This window comes from Corythoichthys intestinalis, chromosome 2, assembly GCF_030265065.1.
Source record: "Corythoichthys intestinalis isolate RoL2023-P3 chromosome 2, ASM3026506v1, whole genome shotgun sequence".
Classification (NCBI taxonomy): domain Eukaryota; kingdom Metazoa; phylum Chordata; class Actinopteri; order Syngnathiformes; family Syngnathidae; genus Corythoichthys; species Corythoichthys intestinalis.
This window is the reverse complement of record NC_080396.1, coordinates 2,873,696-2,891,031: the sequence shown is the minus strand read 5'-3', so window position 1 is coordinate 2,891,031 and position 17,336 is coordinate 2,873,696.

Sequence of the window (17,336 nt, the reverse complement as noted above, 5' to 3'; positions counted from 1 at the left end):
CCATAAATTCCGCCTATGCAGTGATGACATACATAACTATTGAATCATGACAAATAATGAAACAGTTTTTGTCACAATTTCTATTTCAGTTGTGCTGCTCTACCCGTCGTTCATAACTCATATTGTTCACGTGAGCCTTACTACAAAGGCACACAGCACAAGCATTGTCTTGATCATAACACTTGTTAGCGATCCTTTCTTATGATGTCTGAAATATTAAAAAATATACATCTACTCCAGAATGTTTTTTTTTCTGTTTTCTTGAGCAAAAAAAAAGAAAAATAATTTGACCCCGGTAGGGAAATACCGAAAGGAAAAGAAGACGAATATTTTAAATATTCTTATGTGAATAATAGAGCACCGGGAATCAAAAGCTGTTCTGCATGTATTCCTTCAAGCGCACAATCAGAAGCAGGGCTAGCAGACAGGCAAGCCAGGCAGTTGCTCGGGGCCCCGGCTAATAAAGGGGCCACCGACGGCGGCAAAACTACTCCACAGAAACGATATGAATTGGCCGTTTGAATTAAACCCGCCGTTGCAAACCTGCATTGTGGAGCTCCACCCGCTTTGCCATAGCAAATTGTGCTTGACGGTGTCATTGTTTATTTCAAAAAGTGTGGAAGTTTATTTAATGTTATTTAATTGATGCTATGAAATGTTATTTAAATAAAATGTTTCATAATATTAGTCTTAATTTTCGAGTTAGTGGGGGTTCAATTCGTCGGTGGAGTTGATTTTGACAAATTTCGTGCAGTTTCTTTTAGTTATTAGTTTCAGGCCTCCGGAGTGGCCAAGCTAGCATGAGTTGAAGAAATCTGACCTTTTAGCCAGTTTGCCGGAATCGCGCCAGCTCAACCGCCGGACCCGTGCTGGCACAGCTCCAACGACCTGGGCCAGCGAAAAACCGACAACCCGGCCAAAAGGCCAAATTCTGCACATTCAACTTAGTCTTAACCCTTTGTACTGGCTCTATTTTGAAAGCTGAAAAAGGCTTCAAAACACAAGTTGGCAATTTAGTCAGGGCGACAGTGATCAAACAGCAAGGCGAAACAGAAACAGACCCAGGTGAGGAGGCAGACCAGGGTGAAGGAATCTGACTTTTTAGCCAAACTGCCGGAGTCGTGCCAGTCCTACCATCGGACCCGTGCTGGCGCAGCGCCAACGACCCGGGTCGGCGAAACTCCGACATCCGGGCCAAACTCCGCGCGTTCACTTTAGTCTTAACCCATTGTACTGACTCCATTTTGAAAGCTGGAAGAAGGCTCACCGAAAAGAATTTGACAATTTATTCGGGTCGCCAGTGTTCAAATGGCAAGGCGAAACAAACACAGACTCAGACGAGGAGGCAAGGTCACCATATCAACAAAGGGTTCCCGAGAAAAATGACCATGATTAGTATAACATTCAGTCTATTGAAGGCTCTCGCGGGGCGGCTTCTATTGATAAGTGCTAATTATTTTATATTGGGTGTATTAGAGTAATATAAATAAACAGTCAAACATTAAATACGAGAAACGATATTATTCCCTAATTGATTATATTAAGTGTGTTAGAATAATGCAAACAGTTAAACTGTGCCTACAAGAAAAGGCTCCTTCAAAATAAAATGTTTCATAACATTAGGCTTAATTTTTGAGTTAGTGGGGGTTTAATTAGTCGGTGGAGTTTATTTCAACAAATTCTGTGCAGTTTTTTTAGTTATTTATTAGTTTCAATGCCTCCGAAGTGGCCAAGCTAGCATGAGTCGAAAGAATCTGACCTTTTGGCCAGATTGCCGGAATCACGCAAGCCGAACCCGCACTGGCGCAGCTCCAACGACCCAGGCCGGCGAGATTCCAACAACCCAGCCAAAAGGCCAAACTTCGTCTTAACCCCTTGTACTGACTCCATTTTGAAAGCTGGAAAAAGTCTTCAAAACACAAGTTGACAATTTATCCAGGTCGACATAGATCAAACGGCAAGGCGAAACAGCAACAGACCCAGGCGAGGTGGCAGACTCGATCCAGGGTGAGGGGAATCTGATTTTTTGGCCAGATTGCCGGAATCGCGCCAGCCGAACCGCTGGACCCACGCTGGCACTGCTCCAACGACCAGGGCCGGCGAGAACCCGACATCCTGGCCAAAAGGCCAAACTCCACGCATTCACCTTAGTCTTAACCCTTTGTACTGACTCCATTTTTAAAGGTTTAAAGAAGGCTCACCGGAAACAAGTTGAAAACGTATTCAGGTCGACAGCAATCAAACAGCAAGGCAAAGTAGAAACAGACTCAGGCGGGGAGGCAAGGTCACTCTATCACACGTCAACAAAAGAAAAATGACAACGCTTAGTTAAACATTCAGTATTTTGAAGGCTCTCGCTGGGCAGGCCGTGGGCAGAAAGAAAGGGTGTGTTTAGGATTATTGTCTGTTTGTGGATTGGACAGGAGGATTCGAGAGTTACTGTTGTCAGGGCAACGAGGGTTGTGGATTTTGCCACCTCAGCGTCAAACGGACCGTTGGAGTCTTGTCTGTCGTGTTATCAGTTGGATATCGGGCGTTCCCCAGTATTCCTTGTGTTGGGACAGGGTGTCCTGCCATTTGTTCTGGACTGTCCAGGAGAACTGATTGTGAGAGTTGGTGGTGCAGACGTGGGCTTGTCTGCTTCAATCTTGCTCAGTTAGTTGCATGACGCACACGTTGGGCTTCCGTGATAAGAAGGCGTTGTTTATCTCGTATGCCCTATATTCTATATTCTATATCCTATATATTGGGTGTATTAGAGTAATACACAGGCGCCGAGCTATCAAACTTAGAGTTCTTTTTGTTATCGGGTGTTGTGGTAGTACAGGACGTCCCGCCATTGGTCCTGGACTATCCTGAAGAGCTAATTGCGGGATTTGGTGTTGCAGATTTAGGCTTGTAGATGTCTTGCCTATCACCTGGTAGTCAGCGTCAATCTTGTTCAGTCAGCTGCATGACGCACGCGTTGGGCTTCCGTGGTCAGAAGGCGTCATGTATCTCTTATGCCCTATGTCAAATATATTTTGCTTGTTTTCCCTTAAACTATAATATAAATGTTATTTATTTTATACTGGGTACGTTAGCGTAAGACAAACAGTAAATACGAGAAAAAATACTATTCCGTGATTGATTATATTCAGTGTGTTAGAGTAATACAAACAGTTGAACGGTAGATACGAGAAAAGATACTGTTCCCTTCAGAGTCAATGGTCCTATATTAGCATTAAATGAACATTAAGTGCAAGCAAAATGTAACTCACCGATTATGTCATGACATAATTATGATGGTCTTATGACAGTTTTGCAGGCCATGCACGTCCAAATTTTCCATTCCTTTTAAATGGCAGAAAAACATGTGTGGCTGTTATTTTTGACCATGCACTTCACATTAGAGCACATTGACATTCAACTGACACCCAAGTCAGGCTTTGCCATTGACGGCTATGCACGTCCAAATTTTCCATTCATATTAAATGGCAGGAAAACGTGTGGTTGTGATTTTTGACCATGCATTTTACATTAGAGCACATTGACATTCAACTGACACCCAAGTCAGGCTATGCCATTGACGGCAATGCACGTCCAAATTTTCCATTCATATTAAATGGCAGTAAAACATGAGTGGCTGTTATTTTTGACCATACACTTTACATTAGAGCACATTGACGTTCAACTGACACCCAAGTCTGGCTATGCCATTGACAGCGATGCACGTCCAAATTCTCCATTCATATTAAATGGCAGAAAAACGTGTGTTCGTGATTTTTGACCATGCATTTTACATTAGAGCGCTTTGACATTCAACTGACACCCAAGTCAGGCTATGCCATTGACGGCTATGCACGTCCAAATTTTCCATTCAGATTAAATGGCAGTAAAACATGAGTGGCTGTTATTTTTGACCATACACTTTACATTAGAGCACATTGACGTTCAACTGACACCCAAGTCTGGCTATGCCATTGACGGCTATGCACGTCCAAATTCTCCATTCATATTAAATGGCAGAAAAACGTGTGTTCGTGATTTTTGACCATGCATTTTACATTAGAGCGCTTTGACATTCAACTGACACCCAAGTCAGGCTATGCCATTGACGGCTATGCACGTCAAAAATTTTCCATTCATTTTAAATGGCAGAAAAATGTGTGGTTTTGAGTTTTGACCATACATTTTACATTAGAGCACATTGACATTCGACTGACACCCAAGTCAGGCTATGCCATTGACGGCTATGCACGTCCAAAATTTCCATTCATATTAAATGGCAGAAAAATGTGTGGTTGTGATTTTTGACCATACACTTCACATTAAAGCGCATTGACATTCAACTGACAACAAACTCAGGTTATGCCATTGACGGCTATGCACGTCCAAATTTTCCACTCATATTAAATGGCAGAAAAATGTGTGGTTTTGATTTTTGACCATACATTTTACATTGGAGCGTATTGACATTGAACTGGCAACTATCCATCCATTTTGCCACATGGAAAAAAAATGCCACATGGCAAAATCAAGTTTGCCACATGGCAAAATCAAATTTGCCACATGGCAAAAAAAATGCCACATAGCAAAATCCATTCTGCCACATGGCGAATACCACTTTTGGTTCTCGGCCCTGCTGCCTTGTAATTCGAAAATTATGGAAAAGTAAGCTGACTGATTTTACTGGAAGTACAATAAACGAAGTAAAAAGTTTCACATTAGAAGTAGGTAAATAAAACCCGACTCAAGCTGCGCAACAATATTTGTGCCATCTTGTCGAGTGTTTCAAATTCCACTTTGCATTTCAAAACAAACCAAAAGAAATACAGGCTTGCGGTTTGAAGCGTGACTAAGCGGACCTGGAGATGTCACAACAGTAGAAACTGGGACGCCTCTTTCTGTGCGAGTGCATAAGTTTATTCAAAAGGTTTGCATGACTCAAGTTTAGCCTGCCAGCCGTGATTTCAAGCGATGGGACAGGACATCAGAAAACAGCCTCCGTATGCTCGGCGAAATCCTTCGAAAACAACCTTGACAGCCGCGCTAAGAAAGTGCCAGCGGGCAGCGTCCACGTATTTTATGACTTACAGTCATTTATTTGATCTTTTTTTTTTTTTTTTTACAAAAGAAGCATAGGATTAGATGATATAGGTACACTGTTCCTGCTAACGACTAGTATTTTTTGTCATATGTTTGAGTTGGCACTTTGAGGCTGTTTGTAACTATAAAGAAGATATTTCGTTGCCGTTACGGGCTTGAAAGAATTATTGTGACGGTCGAGCACACTTACGGGTTGGATTTAGGTTCTACAAGGTTGCTCTTGCAGCCATCAGCCCTTTTTTCACATCCCCGTATCAAAACATCAAGGCTCTGCAGGGTGCTGACGGCGCTCAAAGCTTTTAGCTGACTCATTGTTTCACAGCCAGGCCCACTTTGCCAATCGTTTGGCAGCTGCATCCTCTTCCCTGTCCCATTTGTTAGCACTTGGACAGGATGGAGCTCATGTTTTAACAGCAGAGACATCGGCCATGAAATAAGCAAACCCAGATATTTCAATTTGTGTTCTTTTTTGTCAGTTGAGCATCTCTTCCATCTGTTGTTTTTGGCTCCGTTTAATACACTCAATGAACTTGCTTTAGCTATTAGCAAATCCATCTGTACATGTTCCTGATGACAGACTTGTGGGAGCATAAACTACATAGTTGAGAGTATTTAGTATTATTCTAAATATAGCTATATACAGTGGAATGAAAAAGTATCTGAACCTTTTGGAATTTCTCACATTTCTGCATAAAATCACCATCAAATGTGATCTGATCTTCGTCAAAATCACACCGATGAAAAAACAGTGTCTGCTTTATCTAATCCAACCAAACATTATAGGTTTTCATATTTTAATGAGGATAGTATGCAAACAATGGCAGAAGGGGAGGGGAATAAGTAAGAGAACCATTACATTTAATATTTTGTGGCCCCCACTAAGGCAGCAATAACTTCAACCAGAAGCTTCCTGTAGCTGCAGATCAGTCTGGCACATGGATCAGGACCAATATTGGCCCAATTCTTCTCAACAAAACTGCTGTAGTTCAGTCAGATTCCTGGGATGGCTGACATGAATCGCTGTCTTTTGGTCATGCCACAGCATCTCAATGGGGTTCAAGTTTGGACTTTGACTTGAGCACTCCAGACGTGTATTTTGTTCTTCTAAAACCATTCTGAAGTGATTTACTTCTGTGTTTTAGATCGATGTCTTGTTGCAGCATCTATCCTCTTTTTAGTTTCAACTGTCTGACAGACGGCTGCAGGTTTTCCTGCACAGCATCCTGATAAAGTTTTGAATTCATTCTTCCATTAATAATTGCAAGTTTTCCAGGCCCCGAAGCAGTAAAACAGCCCCAAATCATAATGCGCCCTCCACCATGCTTCACGGTGGGCATGACGTGTTGATAGTGGTGTTTGAATTCATTATTTCATTAATGATTGCAAGTTGTCCAGGCCCTGAGGTAGCAAAACAGCCGCAAATCATGATGCTCACTCCACCATGCTCCACGGTGGGGAAGAGGTGTTGATGTTGGTGAGTTGTTCCGTTTTTCCTCCACACATGACGTTGTATGTTACTCCCAAACAATTCGACTTTGGTTTCATCAGTCCACAAAATGTTTTGCCAAAACTTCTGTGGAGTGTCCTAGTGACTTTTTGCGAACATTAAAGGAGCAACAATGTTTTTTTTTTCATGACAGCAGTGGCTTCCTCTGTGGAGTCCTCCCATGAACACCATTCTTGGCCATAGTTTTACATGTAGTTGATGTGTGTACAGAGATATTGGACCGTGCCAGTGATTTCTGTAAGTCTTTAGCAGACACTATAGGGTTCTTTTTTACCTCTCTGAGTATTCTGCGCTGAACTCTTGGGTCATCTTTGGTGGATGGCCACTCCTTGGGAGAGACGATACAGTGCCAAACTCTTTCCATTTTTAGACAACTTTTCTGATTGTCGATTGATGAACATCCAGAAATTTAGAGATGGATTTGTATCCTTTCCCACTTTTATACAAATCAACAATCTTTGATCTCAGGTCTTCCGACAGCTCTTTTGACCGAGCCATGATGCGCATCAAACAATGCTCCTTATCAAGACAATTCTTACCAGGTGTGTGTGTTTTATAATGAGCAGGGCAGCTTTAAACTACTCATCAATGAGTGGGCTCACCTGACTTAAATTGTTTGGTAAAAATTGGTTTCAATTGCTCTTTAAGTCTCCTTAGGCAGAGGGTTACCTTAATTATTTCTTAATTATCCCTTTCTGTCATTGTTTGCATGCTATCTTCATTTAAATATGAAAACCTATAAATGTTTGGGTAGTTATTGTTAAAGCAGATACTGTTTTTACATCTGTGTGATTTTGACAAAGATCAGATCACATTTGATGGTGATTTTATGCAGAAATGTGAGAAATTCCATAACGTTTACTCTTTCATACCACTGTAGTAGATATTGGTATTATTGCATTACATTTACTCAGTTGCATTTACTTGAGTAACTTTTTAGGAAAAAAGCACTCCTAAGAGTTGTTTCATCATGCAATTCTTTTTACTTTTGCTTGAGTAGATTTGTGAAGACTCTTTGGGCTACACTTGAGTCCTTCCATTTTTCCTCTTTATTTTACATGTTAGATAGATTTTATTTTTGCCCACAGTGGCTCAACTAGTTTCACCAATGGGGACAGCTTATTTGAGGAGAGGGACGTGTCCTCCCTCCCCCCTTTCCCCTGTAAATCAAAAATCTCTCTCGCCTCCAGCGCCTTCACTTCACATCACCCCAATTTTGGAGTCTCATCATTGGTGCCAGTCTGTTTTACAATTGATTTCTTTGATTCTACTGACCGCTCATAGCCTCCGATCTCCCGCTTCATCCAAGTTCGAGTCTATAAAGCAAATTGAGTGCGCTTCGATTTTGGAACGCCATGCCTGAGGACCTGTGGCATGCAGAATCAGTGCTAGCTTCATTACTTCTTAGGGTGAATTTTAACATGATGACGTCTTCTCCAAATATTATTAAATATTATAATATATAATATTACATAAACACTATTCTTACGTCACTACTTCGGGCTAACACTAGAGTCCTTACATTTATCCTATTTATTCTACATTTTGACTTTATTTTGGCCAGAGATGCCAACAAAATTGTCTGTTTTACCAACGAGAAATCGATAACCACATGCGCCATTATACCATTCAAAGGTAACGATGCTTTTTCTCCACTAGAGGGTGCTCATGCTCTTTGGACGGGTGATGTGTGTTCTGTTCTGAATAGAGTGGAGTCATGGAGTCAGTACATAGGGTTAACACAGGAACGCACGGAGTTTTGCTTCCTCCCGGTTTGGCTCGCAGGGGCGGTAAACAGCGGAGCACCATTTCTGTTCGGCTGCCGCCATTTCTGTGCAGCTTTGGCCGGGGTGACTAAATTCCAAGAAATAATATTATTTAGAGATAACGCTTCTCTTGAGTAAAATTTGGCTACTCTCCCCACCTCTGACGGCAATAGACATCAAATCCATTTGAACTGGGATGGCTAGCATTGAGTCATCATGTTTCCGCGCAATTGACGATGACAGACGTCCAATCCACTTGAAGTGAGAGGGCTCCCAGTTCAAATGGATTGGACGTCAAATAGTAATAAACCCATTTAAATTTCCAGCAGAAGGACGAAACAAGCCACATGATTGGATGTCCACTGCCGTCAATGGCAGTCAGAGGGACAAAAAATGAGGACATCCAGCATGTATTATTTCTTCGTGAGTATGTCCGTTTAGGAAGACAAGCCTTTTTGACAACCACGTCAAACAGTCGAAACATAAAACCAAACAAGTAGGGTTTGAAGTCAAATTTGTCCTTAAGCGTTGGACATTTATCTACTCAGACGGCCGCCATAACTCACCGTGAAGTGTTTTCACATGCTGTATAATTGCCTATTTGCCCTCGGAGGACGAGGATGATGAGAATTCGGGTAAAGGGAGAATGCATCTTATTTTTCATATGAAAATAAAAGTGATGAAAAATGGATAGGGAAGCAACATCATTGATCTTTTTTTTTTGCACCCCCACACACAAAAAAAGTGGATATTGCTCACTCAAGCAGCAACAGCAGAAAATACAATTTCAGGAAAAGCAACTGGGCAGTTTAGTTAATGGTTGTATAAAATGATTTGAGTGGCACAATTCTGAAATGTGTCAAAGCAGCGTTAACTGAAATAAATATATAATATCCTTACAAGGCCACTTCAGCGAGATATACAGTTTGCAGCATAGGCGGAGTTTGACTTTTGGGACAGGGGGGCACAACATGTTGATGACCTCAAAACGCAGTGTCAGCAATAAAATTAACTTACAAGAATATTTATAATAATAAGTTGAGAGTTTTTTGTTTCCCATCATTCTTGAGGGGAATTCTAAATCAGGCTGCTTTGGCAATACTTTTCGCCAAAATCGTCATCCATTGAATATGGTACGCCCGCCGGTGTCGTGCCAATATAGTTACCCCAGTCAAAAATTGTATCCTCTAGGCGGAGCCATATGGAGGTAGGTATGTGTCTTTATTATTCAACCAAAAAAAAGTTGCTTAAATAAGTTGCTTCAATCAAAAATTATATTTTCAACAACAAAAAAAAGTCGCTTCAATAAAAAAAAAAATAAAAAAAATGTGTTTGAATGCAAAAATAAATTTGAAACTGCATGCGAAAGCTATTTTTCTTTGATTTTTTTTTTTTTTTTTATTGATTGAAGCAACTTTTTTGATTGAAGTAATGTTGATTTGTGTTTGGGCCACATTTTGGCTAGGACCTTTTTGTCATTATTCATTCAAAAAATATGTTGCTTCAAAAAAAAAAAAAAAAAAAACAATCAAAAAGTTTTTGAATGCGAAAAAATATTTGAGATTAAAAAAATTGCAATTGAACACTTAAATTTTCATCGAAAATTTTTCTATGATTGAAGCCATCCTTTTTGTGTTTGGGCCATATTATGGGTCGGACATTTGTGTCTAAATCATTTAATTTAGGCCTGTCAAACGATTAAAATTTTTAATCGAGTTAATTACAGCTTAAAAATTAATTAATCGTAATTAATCGCAATTCAAATCATCTATAAAATAATTTTAATTTTGCCCTAATTTTCTGTAAATTATTGTTGGAATGGAAAGATAAGCCACAAGACGGATATATACATGCAACATACGGTACATAAGTACTGTATTTGTTTATTATAACAATAAATTAACAAGATGGCATGAACATTATTAACATTCTCTTAAAGCGATCCACGGATAGAAAGACTTGTAGTTCTTAAAAGATAAATGTTAGTACAAGCTTGTTGATGTCAATAATTACACCATGCTCACTCTCCAAACCCATAAAATCATTTGGACTCAAGCGCCAGCAGAGGGCGCCAAACACCAAAAAACAAGTATCAAGCGGTCATTACACTGCTGTCATTTTAATCTGTTTGAGCGGGGCATGTGCGTTAATTGCGTCAAATATTTTAACGTGATTAATTTAAAAAAATAATTACCGCCCGTTAACGCGATAATTTTGACAGCCCTAATTTAATTCCAAAAAAAGGTGCTTCAATCAAAATGAAAAAATTTTCAATCAAAGAAAAAAAAAAATCTTTTGAAAAATATACATACAGTATATTTTTTAAATATGCAAAGCAAATGACCGTCTAAGTTGTTAGTCACATGATCTGTTCATAAAATAATTTTGACCCACTATAAAATATAATTTTTTTGTCCATTTCATTTATTTGTGTTGCAGTTTTATTGCTTTAGAACTTATATATATATAGGCTAGTCAATTACATTGCTATAGTGATGGCTGCATTGTGAAGATGATCACTACCGCTAATGTCACATTCGCCTTATTCCTAAATCCAGACGCTGGCCAGAAGTCACTCATTTTCATGGCGCGGGATTGAAAACATTTCATTCCGGAGCGTAAAATACTGCGTGTAATATGAAATAAACATGCTTTTTTTGTGTCAGCGGCTCTTTAAACAATAAAGCCTCAACCCAGCAGTGATTAGGTGGCACCCTGCTGTCTTTTGCAGACTAGCTGCACCTTGGTATCGATGTGTTTTCAATCAATAAACCCAAAAAATGCAACATAGCCATTGTTATGTTATGTTAACTGAAGAGTGACTCAAGTGTGTGTAAGAGAAAAATAGCCTTACTGGAGGGTGCTGTTATCTGTTCAAAAAACCCTAAAATTTAATTCAACATCTGCTGTTGACTACAAGAAAACTGCAACAGTGGCTAAACGTCGCTCAGCGGGATTAGTGGGCGAGGGAAAATAATTATTCACAGCGAGCCAGAGGGTAGCGTGCTCATGCACTTTGCTGGAAAAGCTTTCTAGTACCAAAATGGCTCAAATTGTCAAATGCCAATTCAGTGATCTTGGCGAGGATAAGGATAATGGGACTCCGAGTGCTTTGACACATGATCTTCTCATTCACTCATAATTCAGCATTAGCAGCAATGCTATACTTCGATATGGTCACCAGGGGATCGAGCTTACAACCTTTGATTGGAACTGCGTTGCTGGAATTCTAAAGGTCCTACTGTCTGAAGCACCTTTGCTTTTATTGCTTCTACTTGCATCCCAGAAACTCTTTGAAAGACCTGAAACAACACCTTTTATATACATTTGTCGTGGTTAGGCTGCAACTACAAATGGATAATTTTCCAATCAAATATCGTGTTCGGACAACACTTCGATCAACACTTTTGACAGCCCTACTTGATAACAGAACGGTAATCGAACTTTTCCATTTTCAGAAATTTTCACAACCAGAAAAACACTGTGTAACTAGAGTTACATTTTGTAACCTTTTTTTTCCGGAAAAATTGCTGTTTACGGGCGAACGGAAAATTTTTCGGGGCCGTTTGAAAAATTCCCATCATCACGCGAAAACTCCAGTCGTGTCGATACTTGAACGGTGCCGATCGCTGCAACGGTTCGGGCTGCACGGCACGCTGAAAAACGCGGAGGATAAGCTGAATAATAAAACATAATAATAATAATTATAAGTACAAAAAAGTTGCAGAACAACACTATATTGGTCTTTTTCAAAGACCCAGATAATTGAAAAACTAAATACAGGTAGTCCCTGGGTTACCATGAACTTATCCAATTTCGACTTTGCGACGCCTGCGTGTTGTCGGTTTTCTATTTATATATATTTTTTTATTAATGTTGACTAATGTGTTTAGATTAGGGTTGTTCCGATCATGTTTTTTTTCTCACGATCCGATCCCGATCGTTTTAGTTTGAGTATTTGCCGATGCCGATATTTCCTGATCCAATTGCTTTTTTTTGCTCCCGATTCCATTTCAATCATTCCCGATAATTTTTCCCGATCATATACATTTTGGCAATGCATTAAGAAAAAAATGAATAAAACTCGGACGAATATACAGTATACATTCAACATACAGTACATAAGTACTGTATTTGTTTATTATGACAATTAATCCTCAAGATGGCATTTACATTATTAACATTCTTTCAGTGAGAGGGATCCACGGATAGAAAGACTTGTGACTTTGTATATTGTGACTAAATATTGCCATCTAGTGTATTTGTTGAGCTTTCAGTAAATGATACTGCAGCCATTCAACCCAAATACATGATGGGAAGTGGAACCATGACTGTGTGTAGTGGTACCAATTGATATATCTTCTCTGCATTGAGAAAAAACATAGGGTGTTAAGAAAAAGGTGAACTACTACCTTTCTTCGCCACATTGCTTCCCTTGACATTCTAATCGTAAGGAGAGGGATTGTAAGGCTTTAGCCAATTAAAAAAAAGGCTCCAAAGGCTGCCAATATTCACTTTATTCATTTAACGCTGCCTTTTAGCTCTGTATATAGGTAAAACGGCACCATTACAGATTGAACGCGACAATACATGAGTGGGTCGTGCAGCACATGCGTCAATTGCGTTAAATATTTTAACGTGATAAATTTTTTGAAAAAATAATTACCGCCGTTAACGGGATAAATTTGATAACGCCTACCTTAAGCCTAAACTAAAGACTGGATGAGTGTAACATATTATGTCTGTAACGGTAAATACAATTAGCAAACGATTTAATTAATAAATATATATATATTTTAAAAAAAGGCATGTCCGATATTTTTTTGCTGATTCCGATACTTTGAAAATGACGAGATCAGACCCGATCGATCGGGATGCCGATCTAATCTAATTTCAGCATCATGAAAAGTGGTAGTGTTATGTCCCTACCCCCCCCTATCTCCTTCAGGTACCACGCGGTTCCCTCTCATGGTTTAATTTCCCCTATGCATTTTTTATATACTCCAATTTGCTCAGCATTGAGTCGGAAGGGAGCAACTCCGCCGCTGGGTTAGGAAAAGTAGTGGTGTAAAAAGTAAAGATACGTGCTGTAAAATGTACCACTTCAAATTAGTACTCAAGTCAAGTACAGATACATAAAAATGTACTTACGTACAGTAATAAAGTACTTTTACTTCGTTACATTCCACCACTGGTCCTCTGTTTGAGGTGCACTGTGGTCGCTGATGGACAAAAATAGACTGAATGCAGATTTTTCACTATTGAGTAAATCCAATAATACTGCTTGGATTGCAATCAGATGGGGTGAGAGTGGACTTTGTGTGCCACTTTTACCAGAACACTGTCGACAGCTATCTGAGATAACTGCATACATTAAAAAAAGATCAGACGGCTGCAAGCGATCTGCGGTGAGACCGGGCCAGCTGTTGCCACCCCAAGCTTTCTTTGGTCTCTGCTTAATCACTTTCCAGTAGTGGTTTGGCACGAGCAGATGCTGAGGCTGCACTTCCTATGCGATTCTTTTATGATATTCTTCTTCCTTATTCCCCTTTTAAGCTCATCTTCACCCTAGACCCTGAGGTGAAGCGGTAATTAGTTGGCATGTGACAGAAGTGGACTGATGCAAGTGAGGTGTTTTCTCCAAGTATGAAAATGAACATTCATTCATTCATTCATTTTCCATGCCGCTTATTCCTCACAAGGGTCGCGGAGGTGCTGGAGCCTATCCCAGCTAACTTCGGGCAGTAGGCAGGGGACACCCTGAATTGGTTGCCAGCCAATCGCAGGGCTGAAAATGAACATGTCCGACTCCAAAAGTAAACTAGAGGTGTGAAATTATCTGTCACCAACTCCATTCCTTTCTGATGGTGTGCAAAAATCAGGTTGCAAATATCTTGGGAGAGTTCTTTGCCTTTACCCATCATGAGATGTGACTTGTTTGACCTCTTGTTTATAGGACCATCAATTTGCGCTAACCCAGCTAATGTTGGTTTGCGCTGACTTGAGGGCCCTTTACATGGTGACGCTTGAAAAATACGACAAATTTCATGTTTGCATTTACATGGTTCCATCTCCATTCGAACGAGGTCGTCATTGCGCGTGAAAATGATGTAGTATTCATGCCAGGCTTTAGGAGGCAATGCAGTTTTACAAAGCGACAGCCACTGCACTTTCTTGGCAACAACCTCCTTAGCTCGCCTACTTGAAGCAACGACGCCTTGAAGTCAGTTGAAGACCTGCAGTCTAGGAATGTTGACTTGTATAAAGCTGGGAAAGGATACAAAACCATCTCTAAAAATCTGAATGTTCATCAAACGAACGTCAGAGAAGTCTACAAATGGAGAGAGTTTGGCACTGTTGCTTCACTCAAGAGGAGTGGCCGTCAACCAAAGATGATGCCAAGAGTTCCGCGCAGAATACTCAGAGAGGTAAAAAAGAACCCTAGAGTGTCTGCTAATGACATACAGAAATCACTGACACAGTCCAATGCACACATCAACTATATCTAAAACTATGGCCAAGAATGGTGTTCATGGGAGGACTCCACGAAGGAAGCCACTGCTACCTTAAAAAACATTGTTGCTCATTTAATGTTCGCATAAAGGCACCTGGACAACTGGACCTATTTTGTAGACTGATGAAACCAAAGTTGAATTGTTCGGGAGTAACACACAACGTCATGTGTGGAGGAGAAATGGAACGGCTCACGAACATTAACACCTCATCCCCACCGTGAAGCATGGTAGAGGGACTATCATGATTTGGGGCTGTTTTGCTACCTCACGGCCTGGACAATTTGCAATTATTGATGGAAGAATGAATTCAAAAGTTCATCAGGATGTTTTGCAGGAAAACCTGAGGCCCTCTGTCAGACAGTGGAAGCTAAAAAGAGGATGGAATCTGCAACAAGACACAGAAGTAAATTAACTTCAGAATGGTTGTTTCAGAAGAACAAAATACATGTTATGGAGTGGCCAAGTCAAAGTCCAGACTTGAACCCCATTGAGATGCTGTGGCATGACCTAAAGACAGCGTTTCATGCCAGACATCCCAGGAATCTGACTGAACTACATCAGAATGGGCCAAGATTAGTCCTGATTGATGTGCCAAAATAATCTGCAGCTCAGAAAGTGTCTGGTTGAAGTTATTGCACCCGATGGGATGCACAAAATACTAAATGTGATGGTTCACTTACTTATTTTTCTTTCTTCTGTCATTGTTTGCATATTATCCTCATTAAATATGAAAACCTATAAATGTTTGGGTGGTTTTAGTCAAAGCAGACACTGTTTTTCATCTGTGTGATTTTGACAAAGATCAGTTTACATTTGACGGTGATTTTATGCAGCAATGTGAGAAATTCCAAAAGGTTCAGATACTTTTTCATACCACTGCATAACACATCATTGCACTGTCCTCGCCAAGATGCTGGAGCTAAGTCCTAGCTAGACAGCGAGCTAAGCTCCGAAATGACCATGACAGACATGCATGTGGTTTACTGACTTTATCTATTCAGCTGCTAATAACATCAACCTTTTCAGAATGAAACTAAAATAATAATGAAATTAAAACCGTTTCATTTCAATGAAAGTTCTTATTTATGTAATTTAGACCCTTTTGGGGTTACATACATATGGCGGAAAACACTTAGGTGACTTAAAGTTCCGCTCTGTGACCCCCAATTTGGCCAACTTTCAAAAATGTCCGATATGCATGTGTGATACATCATTGGAAAGCTTAAAATCTCAATTTTCCGGGCGAATGAAAATTTTTAAAAGGAGGGCACGTAATTTAAACAGCGAAACCCTATCTGGAGGTGAGAGCATGAAAGAGCAGAATTAAAGACGCCAAGACTTTAACGAGATATTATCGTGTACTTACCTTGTTTTGATCCAAAAACTCCATGTAGCATGTATCACGGAGTGTCAAAACACAGCTTTGAATTGCCACAGCTGGATTTTCTGGGGATTTTATGGGTGAAACATGGTTAAATAACAAGGCTCGCAATGCAGAAATCGCAAACATCAAGGAGTGATCAAGATTTTCATTTTTACACTTTTTTTTTTTTTTCAATTTTTCTTTGTTCGGATCGATTATTTACCATCCAACATATAGGAAAAAATGTGACAGTAACAAAAAAAAAATACAATTAAGCGATAGTTATGAGGTAGATATCCGCGACTTTTTTACAGACGCCAAATTTTTCATTGTGACGTAATTTGCTTAAAAGTTTCAAATATGCGAGTGAATAATTTTTGAAAGTCATTTTTTTTAAACAAAATATTATACATTAATTAATGATTCTAAGCTAAAAATGACAGACATTCTGAATGATAAATATAATAAAATACTTCGTTTTATGGCTGGGCTAAAACAAAAACGGTTGCGCGACGTCTGTAAACGGGGGTTTCCAGGGTAAAACGGTCAAATTAAAAATAGTTTGGGGGCTTAATTCGCCATGAATCTGCCATGGCAGCATCAAGACATATTGTTCACAGGCGGAGTTTGACTTTTGGGGTGGGGGGGCACAACATGTTAATGACCCAGAAACGCAGTGTCAGCAATAAAATTAACTTACAAGAATATTTATAATAATAAGTTGACAATGAGCGTTTTTTGTTTCCCATCCTTCTTGAGCGGAATTCTAAATCAGGCTGCTTAGGCAATACTTTTCGCCAAGATCGTCATCCATTGAATATGGTACGCCCGCCGGTGTCGTGGCAATGTAGTTACCCCAGTCAAAAATTGTGGAGCCATATGGAGGTAGATTTGTGTCTTTATTATTCAATCAAAAAAAAAAAAGTTGCTTCAATAAAAAAAGTTGCTTCAATCAAAATATATATTTTCAACCCAAAAAAAAAAAAAAAACGCTGCTTCAATTAAAAAAAAAAAAAAAGTGTTTGAATGCAAAAATACATTTGAAACTCAAAAATGTTTTTTTTTTTTTTTTAATAATGCATTTGAAAGCTATTTTT